The sequence below is a fragment of the Rhopalosiphum padi genome, chromosome 2 (assembly GCF_020882245.1).
Source record: "Rhopalosiphum padi isolate XX-2018 chromosome 2, ASM2088224v1, whole genome shotgun sequence".
NCBI classification, from domain to species: Eukaryota; Metazoa; Arthropoda; class Insecta; order Hemiptera; family Aphididae; genus Rhopalosiphum; species Rhopalosiphum padi.
The window spans coordinates 61,343,021-61,358,936 of NC_083598.1; the positions used below are offsets into that span (position 1 = coordinate 61,343,021).

General features: G+C 31.4%; 1 protein-coding gene across 1 annotated transcript in view; it reads left to right on the forward strand.

The window, feature by feature from the left end:
* The window catches only part of LOC132923377 (uncharacterized), a 50,660-nt gene that overhangs the window by 778 nt on the left and 33,966 nt on the right, over positions 1 to 15,916 (forward strand). The gene's annotated exons all lie outside the window — the stretch shown is intronic.

Here is a 15,916-nt window from a genome sequence, read left to right on the forward strand (position 1 = left end):
CACCAAAGTTATGATATCTAATTACATGGTACGTTATGACTATATTATGATATTATATTTGTCTGTTGTGTCAATCGTATTTTTTTTTCGAAAAATATCGTTCTTTTAGTTGAATATCAAAGTCAAATACAAAATTTAGGTATATTTTTAGGATTTGTATTTGTAGTATAGTCATCTAAAAACTCTGTTAATTCATTTATCAATTCAATTGTTATTTATTTTTACAAAAAAAATAAAATATTGCTTATATTTCTTATATAAACACCTGTACATTTTTTTCAAAAATATGTCCCCTCCTACACAGGGATTTAAAAAAATCTATTGTGTTGAGTCTGACACATGTCTCGCCCAACCCTCAGGCTAATATATGGTTTATTTAGCCGTGGGATCCAACCAGAAGCCAATAGGCAATAGTCATTATTTTCAAAATGTCATATATGAACATAATACAAAAAATAAAAACATATTACAATACACGTATTGCAATATGAAAATATATTTTGTATTATAATAGCAAAGGAAATTATACTTTTTTTACAAACATCCTATGGTTTAAGTCGTTTAAGATGTAAAACGTTACTTTCAATTTGTATTATATATTTTCATATTTTGTTTTATAATTACCAATCATTGATTTATAATAACTTTTATGGTTTGTGAATTGTGAAAGTGACATTTTTTAATATTTTTTTTCTTCAAAATACTATATTAATAATAAGATAAAATGTGCATCATCACCTCTATGTTATGAAAATTAATTATAAGTAATGCTGTTTAAAAAGTTATTATATTCTTATAAATTATGTTTTGACGTAATAAAATATCATTGATGTGCTTGTGTAGATACCGTTTTTATAAAATGTTCTACAACCGGATGCTCGTATTCATGCTTATATTATAATTATTTATTGATATTGTTTAAAGCGTTACTGTTATTAATAATATATAAACCTATTGATTGAAGCCACAGATATTTAATCGTAATGTTTTTATACTTCATAAATCAATTATTAATAAGACAAATTTACAAAATACAATTATACAAAATGTTAGCAAATAATAAAAAAAAAATATTACGAGAATTCTCACAGTATACATTTATCTGTATCTATAGTGAAAACTTAAAACGTTTTGTTAATACGTATTACATTTATTTGAATTCTTAAAAATAAAATATAATTAAAAACTTATATGACATGCCTGGGACAATACAAAATATTTTTGAAAGGCAACATAATTCTAAGATATTTTCGACAGTTATCAAAATTCAATGTACCTACATATTTAACCTATTTAATCAAAGAGAGTAAAGGAAAAATTAAAAAATAACTAATGAAAACCTCATTTAGTTTATCATACAACTATTGTTTAAAGATTACAATTTAAAAAAATAATTTCTCGTCAGTGAATCGATTATAAATTTATAATTTATTCGTACACTCTATGATTAAAATAATTTATAATATATATTGTACCTATATTACTACGGATATGAATAGATATTAATTATCATAGGTATAGAGTTTGTTATAGCCTTTATGTAATATACTGGCTGTCTATAAAATAATTTAAAAATAATTACGAAGTTTTAAAAAATTATTAATAAAAATGTTATTATACAAATAGAATTACTATTAAAACAAATTTATTTTTAACAAACATAAATACAAATAAGTTATTTATTAGGTAGTATACTTAAATATAAAGTTATGTTTTCATTGTATTTGTAAAAAAAAATATTTAATATGGTTAAAACCATTCACGGCTTTGTACTTTCTTATAGTGAAATTCTTTTCCTGAGAGTAGGTATGCCCGTAATTGTCTACTGCCTATTATAGAAATATCTAAGTTTATACATGAGTAATTTATACTGTACTGCTCTTATAATATATTTTTTTATTGAACTGTTTAAAAAGTCAGAATATATAGTTTTAAAACGTTAAATTTTTATTAAAACTGAAAATCTAAGTCATTTATAAAAATTAACATCACATATTCATACTTAAAATTTTAAGTTTTTACACCTTATATAATATTACTATATGTAATTTAATATTGTTATTTATTTTTTAATTTTGTAGATGGATGTATTTTTATATATTTCGTAGTTTTAATTAGTTGCTATTTATTCGATTAATTACGGTAACATAACAAATAATGTTTCTGGTGTATAATTAATAAGATTTTCGTGCATTTCATAAAAATGTGTAATTACAATGTTGTGTTCATAATTTAGACAGTCATTATTAATGTATGTACCTATTGATATCGGGTATAATAAAAACAAATTGTAGTTGAAATATGATATTGGTTTTCATAATTTATATTATTGGTAGATGGTGCCTACCCCTTAATCATTAGGTCCTAATATATAATGGTACCTATAAACTATTAACTATAAAGCCGAATTCTTCAACTCGGCGGTGTGCGCGTGATGATTTAATGAACTTGACCTGTTGCCTGTTGGCAAGATGTATTTTGCTATTATGGCTATAAAGAGAAAATAAATGTCAGAAAGATAATTATACATATGATATACCTATATATAAATACATTAGGTGGTATTGCTTTGAAGCATATTAATGTTGAATATATATATATATATATCATTAGTATCTATGTGAATATGTGATACCTATGAACATGACTTATATTATTTTATATAGACATACCTATAGACACGCCAAAAAATCATAACGGGTGTAGGGAAAATATATGACAGAGACTTAAACAGCCGTATACGAATGAAACATAATTAACATTAAACGTTTTGGACATATTTTTTATATAACCGATTAAACTTTTTATCTAGATAGTAATATTAATGTAAATCACACTTAACCCGTGCGCTGCGGAAAACGATTTATTTTGGTAACTTAATTCCTATACAATAATATAATACGACATTTACGACGCTAACCATACGAGTCTGTCAAAAAATACATTGTTAAGTATAATCGTGTACGGCATTAGATCGATGATAATTATTATGAGGAAAAAAATCAAGTGCATATAGCGTTAAATAATTTCTCGCAGACGGGTCGTCATGTTTTATGATAGGTAGGTAATAGGTATATATACTATACGATTATACATAATAATAATAGAATTACATATTATAGTTGATCGTATCATTTGACGACATTGTATTATATACAAAACGAGCTGTTACGTATTTTTATTACGCTTATATTATCTTAATAATTATTGTGATTGTTGAGTACCCGCGACTCGCGGTCAGTTTTATAGAAAATACGTGTTCACCAATTCGACTTTGTTTCGCGGAATCATCGCCACGTCATATTGTATTATGGTCAATTTTATATATATAGAGTTTGCACATGCAAGAGTGATCGTTAAGTCATTGTCCGCGGTTTTTAAGCACATACAAACGCTGAAACGCGTATACACATGCGATGGTAGCGATTTTCGACAGTCATCGCAATGGCGTTGTCCGCTGTGGTAGCTGCAGCAGCAAATTCCAAGATGACGATTTTCACGGTCATCAAAAATCTATTATATATACATATAGGTACTTATGCCACTATATAGCACAAATATATAGTTATTTGCAGTCCGAAGGAATGAATTGATTGCAAGAGCTGTAGGCATACAAAGCGTGCAGCTGTGCATGGCTAGAAAATGTAATATACCTATATACCTAACTTTTTGAAGATGTAATATAATATACAGAATGAATCATATAATGTGCTTACCCCTTTTTTCTTCAATAATGAGGTTTTTAAAACTTGATTTTTAAAATTTTTAAATATACTTTAAAGCCATATTTTCAAATTATTGGAATTTATGCTTTATTTTGTTCTACTAAAGAAGTATCTTATGTGAAGATAATCTTCGATTTTTCAAATGAAAACCCGTATTAAAAATCAAAATTTGAATTAGTAGTTTTGGGTTAATTTTCTTTGTACATTCTAAGTATAATATAGATAATGGTCTTATAAAAAGTATCTGCAGGGATATAGGTATGTAAATTCTAACATTTTAGTAATTAATATTAATATATAGGTATATATCGAAGTTCATAATTTGTAAAATAGTCCCAGCTAGTATAATAAAAAAAAACATTCAATAATATATCTATTTATTATATTTTTATAAAATTATTGTTGAAGACTAATTAGAAGGAAACAATTTATTCAAATTCTGAATTAAGTACGTACATCATTGTCAAAAAAGTATAAATGTTCTAAATAATTGTTAGTAAAAATGGGGTTTCTCATTTGAAAAACTGAAGTTTATATCACTACAGGAAACTTCTAAAATAGTATAAAAAAATCTCAATAATTTAAAAATACGGTTTTGATAAGTATATTAAAAAATTAAAAAATAAGGTTTTAAATAACTATATTACTGAAGAAAAAAATAGGATTGAACATACTTTACGAATCACTCTGTATATATTGATAGTTATTATTGTACGTTGTACTTGCCTAATCCGCAACGGCTACCTGATTATTCTATTATGATACAGGTACTTTGTGTTTCTCGCGCCATGTGCTATCGGTCGGTATATTGTTATGGACCTCGGTGGCGCATACGATTCGGTGGCAAATTTAATTAATAGGATTAATTGATAACGGATTAAAGTGCGTGCGTATACCGTGAATAATGGAGCGCGTGTGCGCTGCGGGACGCTCGTTCAAAAGCAGATCGTCGATACATAGTCGTAGCCTGCGCGCAAGCATATACACATAATGCACCTAATAACAACTACTCAGTACACATATAAAACATAATAATATACAATATTGGAAATTAGAATATTACAAGTACTTAAACCTAACACGGTATACACGTAAGCAGTTGTGTTGCATCGTTATTCTCGCTGGATTTGTATAAATCACAACAACTGCAGTCTCCAATAACAACGCCGTACATATTATTATATTTCGAGTCGAATCACGAACCGTGTACACGATTTAAAAGCCCACGGATATGCTCTAGTTATAATATGGTATTATTCCTACGCCACCGTTGCCGCTGTATATATATAATAGACCTTTTACACGCCGATGACGTTGCACCGCAACAGTTAAGACTCATGCGTTAACGCCTACACGTGATGCGTTATGTACTTGCAGTCGGTCGTAAATAGATACAGCACCATACTGACATGTATACAAAGCATTATACGGCAAATTCGGCGGATTAATATGGATAATAATATTAAATGTACATATTACAGCGAGTACTTATACAATAATATAATATACGTATGGCATATACCACCGCCGCTGAATTATACGTGTTTGATCGATGACCTACCGACGCGAATCGCAAAACGATTTTTGGCCTGTTTTTCCGTTTGTGATTTTTTTTTAACACCGCTTTGTATTATTGGTACGCGATGATGATAATAATAATATGCATCACATCTCCTATAAATCGCACGCCGCGCCGTCATTATATACGAACCGTGAAATGTGGTGGTTGTGTGTCTTTAATACTTCGTTTATTATTGTTTCTCCGTGGTATATACGAATCGTGAAATGAATGTTCGGTAGAATAATAGCCGTATAAATTAGGACAAAAACATATATTATACATAAAACTTCGATAAGTAATACCTACTTTAAAAATTTTTTAATCAATAAGTTGTGCCATTTAGTGTAAAGGACATTTTAACATCAAAATACATATGCTATTCATTATGGATATTTTTTTTCTACTTTACGATCTATTTTTCTCGGGGTAATTTTTTTTTTTAGTTTTTGACTATAATGCTGTTATTGTTAAATAATATATTATTTAGTTAAAACGTGTAGTACTATACGACGTATATTGTCCCCTTGGAGCATATGCGTGAGGGACTTATTTTTTCGAGCAAACGATCATTTTTTACGATCGTAAACACTCTGGAATTTTGGTCTTTCGGCACGTCTACACGTGATATCGAGAACAGTCGTTCCTCAGAATTTTGACGCCATCAAAGTCTAGAAACCCTGGGACGTATCTCGTATATATTATAATTATTTAACCGAAAATCCACAACAATGACGAACATTTATCGCTATATATAACACTCGTATACGCCCCTGCTTGAATCAAGATGGTTATTACATTACTTGTATGGCTATACATATACCCGAGTAGGTATAAGAATTAATGTTATTGTTATTTTTCTTGGCGGAGTATTTGAGGGGTGCGTTTCATAATAATAAATAAGAAAATAACAACGAATTCCCACTGGAAATTGATTTTGAAAAGTGGTTTTTCTACGTTATTAGGTACCTATATACTTTAAAAACGGGTAAGTGGTAACGACCGACCGTCGTCTCTCCCGGATAACATGACCCATCCTTTTTATTCGTTTATATTCGTGTGTATGTGCGCGCCTGTCAGTATAATCATAATTTATATGTACGGCCCCTGCAGCCGCGGCGCACAGGTAGTATCTTCGAAACAAGATTTCGGGTATACATTGGCTGTGTACTACGTTCGGTGGTTATATTTATACACATGAGTACATATGAGACGTGTAATAATATAATACCTTACCACCCATGTCCTATACATGACATTATATTATATATATCAAACCGTCGGCTACAATCCCGTTACGCGCCCGGTAATGATGTTTTTTTTTTCTCTGCGGATTGAAGAAAATATAATATTATTATATGTTTGTGTACACGAAACGCGCGTGCAGGTATATACTACGACACGACCTAAACTCTGAAACGAGATTTTAAGGTGTTGTCGTGTTGCGCAATATCATAATACACTATATATACTATTATATGTTATATATATCTCTGCAAATATAATATCTGCTTGTAGTGCAAAAAACTAACGTCTGCGATTATCATTCGCACTGCGGCGGACACGCCATCACTCTGTCCAACTTAACGGTTCAATCACTGCCACCGACCCGTATTCTTGGTGCGCAACAATTATTGGTTATTAATTTATTATTATTAATAATATTAATAAATACCTACGGGTACACGCACGTCACACGCGTATATATTATAATACACAATACATAATATACGCTATACATCGTTATTGGCAGAGGCCGCCGAGTGCGGAAAAACCGCGTTCGTTACCCACATTTTAATTACGCGCGTCCGTCCGTCGTCGACCCGGGCAGTGCCGGGTAATTCGATAGGCACGTCGCGTTGGCCGGCAAAAAAATACACGTAGGAGCCGGGCGCGTCGCCCCGCTCGCGTAAACCGGTTGTTGGCCCAGTGACGTATAATGATAATAGTAATAATAGTAATAATAATATGGTGTACGAGCGGCGAACGAACTACGCGCGCGCGCGGCGGTAGAGGAAGTCATCGGGAGCATCGAACTCCTCCCGGGCCACCGATGCCGCCGCCGAGCTGATGAGCTGGCACCGTCCGTGGCGGTCAGAACGACGACGGCGACGCGATGCCACCGACTCATAAGTCGTAATAAATACACACTATGGACCGGACAACTGACGACTAATAATATTATAATAGTGGTGAACAAGTCCGCGCCGAATCATATTCGGCGGCGGTATGTCTTTCCACACACATAAGCAGTGTCCGCTGTCCGCTTTAATCGTCATCGTGATGAATCGCTTTTGTAACCATACGAGATTATAGCCATTAGGCATACATATCATGAATTTAAGAGACAGGAATTTTAGTTTTAAAATTTTAAAATATGCCCGAAATATGTTAATTTTTTGATAAGTATCTACCTACCTATAATAAATTAAAAGCAAAAACGATAAAATATAATCCTGATAATTTTAGTATATTATTTTTTCATACTAAACTCATATAGTTGAGCAGTCGAGTAGACACTCGTGTTGATGTCAGATTTAGTGCAAAACCCGATAATACGTATACAGATATCTGTAATAATATTATTATTGATTATAGAATCACGACTAACTTGTATACTTTATAGCAAGTTGATTATCAAGTTAAGGTAATAAATAGCAGCAGTAATCGAATTATTTGCATATTTTTTTCAACGTTAAAAGACATTTGAATTCGGAAAATGAACAAATATGATACTTGATACAAATAAATTATTATACTTATACAACATGTTTTAAAATGTGCAAAATTAGCTTAATATTCTGCAGCGATTTCCAACATTATAATATAAATAGGCAAAATATATATTTTTTCTGCGAATTTTAATTTATAACTCCTGTTGAGCAGCTGCTGTCTCAAGTCTCAACTAACATACAGTCAATGTGAAGACCTAAAAATCCTATCTCTAATTATTATAATCCATTTACAAAATCATACATCATAATAACTATGAATAAATAAATGTTTCTTCAGTTTCTTGTATATATACCTATCCATTTTTATATTCATTATTTAAACGAAAGTTATGGTACACAAGATAAATTTTTAATTTTGACCGTTCTTCACCTGATCACGTAAACATATGGCACGAATTATTATGTAACGATAATTTTATATTGTATTAAATATTAATATCATATAACTGTCCGTATATATACAACGATATATAATACCGTATACAGATTTGCATTGCTCCTACACGACAAAAACTGCATGACGGAGCGAAAAACGTTCCGGAAATCATTTTACAACGATTATTGTTATATTACTATTACCATTTTTTTTTTATGGAAGCCAAAACGGTTTTTTAATTAACAATAACGATGCGCGCGAGGTTCCCTCGTGAATAACTGTGAGCAGATCCACCCCACTTCTTCTTCCAACAATTAAAATCCTATCTGTTGCCTAGTACATACAATTATTAATTGTTGCGTTGTAATTATGAAAAAAAAAAATACTGACTTGTTGGAGCAGTTATTATATTTTATACATCTATAGAATTCGGTACCTACTTGTAAATTGATTATTTGTAGTCTTTTTTTTGTAGACTTAATAATATGTAATATACGCGCCGCGTGTATTGCGTTTTTGACATTGCGCTAAATCCGACTTCGGTCTGTCGTTATAGGTATGTTGAACATCGCAAGAGTTTTATTGCCCCCTGGCGTTTTCTTCTTGTATAGAATCTACAGTCCGGTTATCGCGTACCTATATATAATATATATAATATACTGCAGCCGACGAATTTATAGCTAACAGGAATGCGCCGTCAATATAATATAGAGCCGACTCAGTAGATATAATTATTATTATATTGTGACCGGGATATATAGGATGAAGTCTCCTGTCTTGTGTACAGACGCGTATTAAAAGGATAAAAAAAATAACTCTGAAACTGTATGAAATGCGCGCTTTCTTTGTATAAAAGCAAAAACTATTGAAGGTAACCTATACATGCGTATACCTATATGTACCATTATGACGGTTTTCATTTAATACAAACGTCGTCCGTATTTATACTTATCGTGTATATAAAAACGGCTACACTTCAAATATCTAATTAAAATTTGAACGCACGTATCTTATAGGCTTAAGTATAATAATCTGACGAGATATTTTATAAATTACACTTTCCGCCCACACTATTGTTAACGATATTCGAAATCCACCACAATACCGCAACGGAAAAAAAAATAAAACAATACTGAAAACCGACGTTATCCAAATACTTTTACTATTGATTATCGAGCATTATCTCTGTATTATCCTGCCACTTTTAATCGTTATTCTTGTTTTCTTTTCATGTTAAACAATAGGGAAATTCAGAAGAAAATATTATTATTTACCTATATAGTCTGTACGCTATACCTATAGCTAGGTAAATACAGCTAATTGGAAAATTATTATACATACCAAAAACACATTTCAGTCGTCATAAACGGTTTAATTATTATTATTATGACGGTATGTTGATGTAGTTGAGTTATGGTTCACCGTGTTCGTGTTGGTCTAAAAGCCATACAAGAGCTGGTGCAACAGCCGGTAACGTTACGCGCAGGTGTTTGGCACTGCTGCAGGTACCTAAGTATCATACATGTATTTTGTATACATTGTCCATATTATATTTATATTGGCTATGGTTCAATGGATCCATACACAATATACATGTGCACGTTATTTTTATTATTATTGTACTTACTTCGGTATATACGTTTCGAGGGTGGGTCCGAATCGCAAAAAAAAACACTGTGGGCGTGCAAGGCGAAAGACGCAGAGGTATTTCGTCTTGAACGTATTACGTCATATTGCGTGCATCGATGATTTTAACAATATAATAATATTATTATCATACACTTAATGTACGATCTTTGTTTTGAATCTAAATAGACGGATATATACTATTATGGAATGGTTGTCGTCTTCAACGCCGCGCGTGCAATTGCCTGTGTACATAATATATTAGGTGCTTATACAGTATACACGGTGTGATGCGCTCATTCGTGGAGGGACGGAAACGTTCAAACGCATATATTACCTATATTTGAAAACTATCCACACGCGTGTGGATACAGAGGAGGATTTAATATTCAAGACGAACGGTTTGACATCTGAACGATATAGGTGTGACAGAAATAATATTATCATCGATTCGCCACGACGACGGAGGATACATGACATTATATGATGTGGTTAGGTTTTTGACCCGCGTCGCTTTACCGATGAGCGTTTTTTTACACGTCTCTTGTGCGACGTAACGTATTATTGTATATATATATACGCATTTAGTATTCGGATGGCGCAGCCGAGCCTGCAGCATAAATTAAACAATAATGAAGAAAAAAATCATAATATAGCTCTAGCTATATAGTCGAGTCTTGGCCCCATCATCCGGTCGAGTTTTTTCGGTCTTTTACAAGTATAACACTCAGCCGCGCCGCCGTTACACCAGACGAGTGAGTTTCATCCAGTGATCTCGAGCTGGAGCGTCGATAACGAATTATTATTATACCGTATAGTTTAACGGGTAAAAAACAAACAGACATATATATTGATATCTCTACCTTGTTGCAGCCAATTGCCGTATTATACTAATGAAATCATTGAGATCCCTATAGGAAACGGTTCATCTCGCAGTCGCGCACATTTGATCTGATGTGACGAAACTATACGTTCCGTAAAATTAACCTAGATTTGTACATATACCTATTACCTACTATAGTGCTACTATATTATAGTATTGGTCGGCGCGTGGAAATGCGAATTTTAGTAACATATATTATAATATGCGAGTATATGTTTTTATTGTTATAAAAATTATTGCATTATTATGATATTATCATGTATTTACCTACTCGCTGTACTATTACGCTGGGTAATTTCGTGAGAAAGTGGTCATGGGCTTATTGTGTCGCCCGCGCGTTAAATAATTGGTCTTAATAACCGTCGTGGGTAATATAATAATAATAATAAAAATAGTTATGGCGCGGGGGCGGTGGTGGGCTAGGGTGTTGTGCAAAGCCGTGAACATTCTTGTCGCGTATATACCTGCGCTGCAGGTTTGGACTGCTGCGATAAATTATCAAATTTATGTGTCTCGGGGACGCCTATTTCGATGTCTGAGGAAAACAGTGTATTATATTACATTATATTTCGAATAACACATGAACCGTCTATTGTGGGTGAACGAACAAATTTAAAAAAGGACCAGTAGCTGTTGAAGGCGATGTTAGCGTATATAGTTATAGGCGTACAGGTACTATATATATAATATGATTTTTTCAATAGTAAAATATGTGTTTTGTTGTGTCTGATAACAAGGCTTACATATTATACAATACACTCAATGTTGTACGCGTACGCACTATCAAACAACGACGGTAGTTCTATCGTGTTCAAACATAACACATAAGACAACAATAATACGAGTAATGTATACGGCTACAATACCATTTGCTGGTATATATACTATGTATAATATGTACACTGATTATAGTTCACACTATGTATTGTACCTGTAACATGTGTAAATACTGTTGTAAAAATGAGACTGAGATTATTGTTGATTTTGTTATTATCTACGATAACTAATAACAGAATACCTATTGACGAAAATATTGCTATTTCCTAATAATAAAATAATCGATTTGTTACAATCATCACATAATCTACTTTTGATTTACACACATCCACGTATTTGCGTATAGTATTCTTTTTTTTCATTTTTCCAGTATTTTTTATTTAATTTAGTTTTACCCGTTTTAGGATTCGTGTATAACATAATTAATATTAAACACAACTGATTTTGAAATTTGTATACATTTTATTTGTTTTAATTTTAACGGTAATTTTTTTATCACAATTCATAACATAAGTATTAAAGTATAAATACTAAAATACTGATAGCCTGTTAGTTTTGCAGATACAGAACGGAAAATTGAAATTCCAAAAAACTTGTTATGGAGACGTATCTAACAAGATACGAGATTTTATTTTTGAAACCAGTTTTAATTCATCAGTTAAAGTTGGAAAAATTTACTATTTTTCTGAAATGTTGTATCTAAAGCTATCTATAATGTTATGTTTATCAAAATAATATGGTCGAATTTAGAATGATGAATTCAAAAAACTGGTTTTAACACTTTGGTATACGTACTGCATTGTGGAGTTAAGATTATCTCTCTTTTTCTAAATCGTTCATTTAATATAGGTAATGTTAAATTGTATATTTACAGCGATACAGCTAGGTCGACGGCTGGTTTTATTCTTCTTTTTATCTGCGAAAAATGCCAACAAGTTCAATCGTGTACCTATTATTTTCTTGGTTCGAGTGATTTTCAACTTTTTCTTCGATTAAATTGTAAACAACTTATACGTTTATATGAATTACTGGAAAACAATATTATAGTCTGTGCAGGTCTTCTGAGTGTTTTTTCTTGTAATTTAACGAATGTTGTTTTTCTGTATGAATGATAATGCAAATGGCCCTAACTTTAAGTAGGTAGATATTTAACTATTATCACGTATTCACGTAACATACAACAATGAAAACATTGACGGGCAGGCGATATCGATAGTTATGAGTTTATGACATTACAAGGGTAAACCATTAAAACTTGGATATACCTATAAATACCTATATAATATACAAATAAATACAGCTGCAGGTGGTTGCGTCATCGCGATACAGTCAAACACAGGCGGCTGCTATATATTATACACGTGCGCCGTGCGCGAGTTTTCGGATTGAAGTTCAAGTGCGTAAAAACTAGTCACGTTATTGTGTCAATGACAAGACTGCTGCAGTAATGCTTCATATTTCCTTTCGTTTTTCACATGATTGCTTTGCGTATATATGTATATGTATATGGTATGTTCGTTCTCTTGGGATTAATACACATCGTTATCCACTGCAGCAACGTGTAAGACCTTTCTCTTTTAAAATCGCGTGAAGACACGAACTGTCTATAATAGTTGTCTGCAGAGCTGCTCTTCATCTGCTGGCGATTTTTCCCCGACGGAACGTGAAAAATAAATCTAAGACCTATACTTATAAGTTATGGTTTTATGTACTGTAATATACCTATTATGAATTTATAGGTGTAGCGGGTACTGTCCGCGATTTTTTTGTGACGAAAAATCGTATGAGGAGACGTGGAAATCGTGAGTTACATTTGTCGCGCGAAATTTGAAAGACCCAACAACTTGAAGTATTATAACGGCGCGTATATTATGTAGTATGACCTATGACAATTTTCTGTCTGTCCGTCCGCCGCTGTATAGGTATATATATATAGTCATAAGTGGGTAGGTAGTATTATAGACACACGTGATGAACCGTGTGCACGAAATTCTTGTTTCCGCGTATACGACTCGATTAATTTCCATGTGTTAAAAAATGTATTTTAAAAAAGAAACCCAACCCGGTTTCGGAATGTTGTTATTAAGTCGCCGCAGCCAGGCACCGTTGTTCGTCCTACATTCTTTCGCCCATCTTTCATGCGACGACCACGCTATGCATTTTATTTTATTATATACTACACCGGACAAGTAAACATATAGATTCATTTTCGTCCCTCCCCCTTTCTGTCGTCGTCAAGTCTACCTTGTCTAATATGTATATTTATATATTATACTGTACGACTGAGTCAATCGATCGTCGTCGGCTAACTGGCGACAGCGGACAATTTTGTTTCCTATTCAACGAGGACAATAATTCCTGACGTATATAATTATATATGTATAGGTTTATGTTTTTGTTATATTTGTGGTGTACACGGCACACCGGATGTACTAAATGCCCGATTTTTTGTTTCGGGAATAACGACATAGGTAAGAGGTAACATACGTATATATATATATGTTTGTGCGGACTCTTTGGACTGGTTTTTTTTTTATGGACAATATATAAACAATAATAATATATACTTATTACATATATAGGCACTTATTGTCATGATGCGAATTTATACTATCATTGGAATAGTTAATAAACACTAGGCACTATTATACCTTCATATAACTATATAAATTAAGTATATTATTCAAATATTATGTTGTCCTTCCGACCTGTATAAATTTCTTAAAACTACATTATTTTCAAATAGTTTTCGTTTATTAGCCTCGTTAAATGTATCCTATTTATTTATTACACACTCTGAATTCTACTAGAAAATAAATAATTAAAGATTTTTACGGCGTTGCAGTATCTGTTTATTACACATTTATTATTTTTAAGTTATATGTTTATTTAATAATATTCACGAAAAAAAAAGTTTTTGAAATTTGGATCAATATTTAATTAAATTAATCTTCACTCCAAGTAGAGCCTGCGATTTAACAAAATATTCTTTTGAAAAATCAATTAATAAATTGAAAGAGTTCATTAAAACATATATTTTTATAAGTTATAAGATCTCACATTTTAAAATAATTACAGAAGAGCTATTATCGTTCCACTATAATATGTGTACTTGTAGTTTTGTTTAATATATTAATGTAATAAAAATAGCATAGCATAAACTTATTAGTTAGTCCTTATACTTATTCTTTGTGTATATTTTGGAATCTTATACCATGAAATATAAAAGTAATAATTTGACATAGGTCTCGTTTATGACCTTCTAATATTCTCATCTAATTACTAAAATTAATATATTGAACCTTGGTAACATTCTTTCAGTATTGTATTCATACTCGAGTAACTCTCACCGGATTGAGAAAATATGTACTTATGTTTATTGTTATTTAAAACTTATACTGTTTGAGGTAAATATGTCAGATTGACGATTGCTGCCATTACAAAAATTTTAACCGAAAATCTTCTACTGCGGGCGTTTACATATACAGCAATAAGTTGCAATAGTTACTCACTCATATTTTCACACAGTAATGTAGTGTATATGATTAACTTTTCATTAGATTTAGGTACTAACGAAAGATTTAAACCTGTTATAAAATATTAATATACATATATAATGATAGGATTCTTAAATTTATTCGTAAATTGATATATAATTTTAATTTTAAATGTATTTACCTGTTTCTAATAAATAATAAATAGTATACTTTTTTATTATTACTTTTAGAAAATTTAATTTAATTATTTTTCTATAAACTAATTATGCAAATTTTACTATAAATAGTAAAAATTACCAACTTCAAGTCAGTTTAGCAATTTAACTTGGTTTGTAATAGGTCGGGTGGAAAATTTATTTATATTAAATATGTAGGTAGGTAGACCTACTACTAGTACTACCCACTGGTTATCAACAACATAACTTATACAAATTATTTATTAATACAAGTTAGTGTATATATTTATATATTAATTAATTATTAATCAAATTTTCATTTTCCTCGATTTCTTCTTTTAACTTATGTATAAGTTCAGATAACAGGGGGAAGGAAAACTTTTAGAACTCTCACGTAGTCCTCCTTGCCCCATTACAGCGATTCCATCAGATTTTTTAAACAGTTTTTAAAACCCCGCAGTGGTCCGAATAACACATAATATACGTACAGGTGTACTAACTGGATTATACTATAAATCAATTATTGGTGTATGTCAAATAAAATCTGGTGCGTTATCGTAACT